The sequence below is a fragment of the Phyllostomus discolor genome, chromosome 6 (assembly GCF_004126475.2).
Source record: "Phyllostomus discolor isolate MPI-MPIP mPhyDis1 chromosome 6, mPhyDis1.pri.v3, whole genome shotgun sequence".
NCBI lineage: Eukaryota > Metazoa > Chordata > Mammalia > Chiroptera > Phyllostomidae > Phyllostomus > Phyllostomus discolor.
In genome coordinates, this window is record NC_040908.2 from 91,809,877 (window position 1) to 91,812,816 (window position 2,940).

The 2,940-nt window shown below is 32.2% G+C and overlaps 1 pseudogene; it reads left to right on the forward strand.

The window, feature by feature from the left end:
- The first annotated feature begins 569 nt into the window (after positions 1-569).
- LOC114498807 lies at positions 570-1,612 on the forward strand (annotated as a pseudogene).
- Positions 1,613-2,940: the final 1,328 nt, after the last annotated feature.

Consider the following 2,940-nt stretch of genomic DNA (forward strand, 5'->3'; position numbering starts at 1 on the left):
TACACAGAAAAAGATATATTATTAAATTAAAACATGCATTACAGAAAAACTGTTTAAGTGTAATAACTTGTGCTTAAACCAATCTAGATAAATTTTATTAAAAATTGTTGTAGATAAAATTGTAGGTGTAAAATAATATTTGAAATTAATTTATTGTATCATTACTTAATCTTTTCAGCACACAAGTTGAAATCATACATTCATAAAGTGCTACAGGAGTTACTAATGTTAGTGTGGTTAATTTTATGTTCTTCAAAAGGTCTTCAAATTATCATAGAGTATATATGATGATAAATAAATAAGAAACCTTTAAATCTTTAAAAAGATTTCTTTTTAAAGAAATCTTTAAAAAACATTTTGTAACATAAAGAGATTTTTCTGGACATTTTGTGTCAAATACTACAAAGCTCTGTGAAGCCAGGGAGCACAAGAGCTCCCTTTTCCAGTTGTGTAGTTTGGGAATAGAGCATCTGCCACTCCCACCATGGCCATGACATCATCAACATCCACGAGGAAGATCAGGAGGTTGAGCTTTGAGGTTTTCTGAAATGTAAGAGCTGAAATTTCAGAAGAGAACTCAGAAGGTAAATTTCATGTAGATTTAGCTCACATTATTGAAGTCTGTGAGGTACGTCTGAAGGAAGATGATCAAGATGTTGAAAGTGCGATGAATAGTGTGGCATCCCTCCTATTGACCCTAGAACTAGATAAGCAAGAAGTTCTGACTGAAAACCTCTGTGAACAGCTGTTCAAATTTCAGGAAGGTGAACCGTCTATCCCTGAGACTGCAGTTTCTAAGCAACCTTTTCCATAGGATGGATAAGAATACTCCTGTAAAATACATAGTATATTGCAGCCTCATTAAAGTGGCAGCGTCTTGTGGGGCCATCCAATGTATTCCAACCGAGCTGGGTCAAGCTAAAAAATGGATTTCTTTCTGGAACATCAACACTGGAAAAAACATACCCTTTTAAGGTTACTTTATGAGGCTCATGTAAATTGTAAGAAAAGTGATGCCGCTTGAAAAGTCAGGGTCAAATTGCTAGGAACTTACAGGCAGAACAGTGCTTCCCTGATGTGAGTTGATGCCCACAGGTGTAGTGTATGAGCATTAAAAGATCCAAATACATTTCTTTTTTACAATCTTACATGGAAACCTGTCAAGTTTTTGGAAAACGAGCTGATTTATGATGTTTTAAACATTTTTGTGAGTTCATTACATGTGTGCACATAAATTTGCATTATGTGTCATTTCCTCGGAAAAATAAAAAGTTAATAGAGTCATTTGACTATTACCTGAAGAGAATATGGCTAAAAATGACAGTACTTACCTCTATGGAAATGACAGTGGAAAATAAGACATTTCCCTCGATGTAATGCTGCTGAAACTTTAGATTGGAGTTGATGATGTTGAAGCAATTGTTACTGGTTCAGTGAAAACAAAAATGGTCTACTGCAACAATGATGAGACCCAGAGAAAAGTAGCTGTCAGTCATAGCACACACCAGACCTTTGGAAACAGCAATGGTGACAACTACATGCCATGCTTCATGCCTGCAAACAAAGCTTGGGCAGAGTGGAGAACAGCCTTTTGAATGTTTCTGATACCTAAAAGTTCATGCTATAGATTTTGTTCCTTTGGGCAAAATATCTAAACCATGGTAAAACATTATAAGATGAAATCTGAAAAAAAAGTTTATTTTTTGAAATTTCTGGAATGAAGATTAAGGCATATAAAATGCTACCTAACAAATATTTTCAGAAAAACAAACACTTCGAGGTGACATTTTACCAGTAAATAAAAAGTGCCTTCTATTCTAGAGAATTTTGTACAATGAAGAGAACATTTTTAAAAGGATGTTTGGAAATGTTTTCATCATTAAGTGATTTTAATGCCTAAAACAATGTATTACCTATACAAGCTCTCTTATCTATGTTCGACACTCTTAGAAACAGACTTTTTAAATCTGCTTTAAAATCTTTCAGTAAAACTTATCTTTCTTTAGTAAAGAGTTTCAGTGGATTTAACACACTTATTACAAATATAATTATTTAATGAATTCTAATTTTTGTAATGTCAACAGACTGTAATGACAGGAGGGCAAATTGAAATTTTCAACAAAACCAATTATCTATTTGGTGGACAGCTTGGGAAACTGGTAGAGTGATTCAGCAAATGAGGTAAATATTACATCCCATTCAATCAAGTTATCTTGGTGAAATAACTTTTTCCAGTATGACAAGCATTAAACCAAATGTCAATCAACACATGAATGGATTAACAATTTATGGTAATGAATGGAATAAAAGCAATGAATTATTCATATATGCATCAACATGGATAAATCTCAAAGTCACTGATCTGAGTAAAGAAGCCATGCAAAAAAGTTTAAAAAGGCTAGATACTCTGTACTTTAATTTATAGAAAAACTATAAATTAGTTTTTAAAACTACAAATTAGATATTCAAATAATTTATAGAGACAGAAAGCAGGCCTTTGGTTATCTGGAGATAGAATGGAAGGAAGGAAAGTTTGCAAAGGGGCAAAAAGAAAGTTTTTTTTGAAGGGAGAGATAGAAATGTTTATTATCTTGACTGTGGAGATGGTGTCCAGGTTGTATACATATGTCATAAATGATTAAATGTATGCCTTAGATGTGCACAGTTTATCTTACTTCAATTAAAGTTGTAAAAAATATCAAAACAACAATAAAAGTCAAGAATGATAAATAAAAAATGTACAATAATTTTGACTTAAAACTATACCTCTACTTTTCAAAATACACTATTTAGGAAATCAAAAGACAGGCCACAAACTAGGAGTAAACATTTGTAAATTACATATCTAATAAAAGACTTGTAGTCAGAATATGTAAAGAGCACCAAAATCAATCATAAAATAAATGGGCAAAAGATTTTAACAGACACATTATCAGTGAA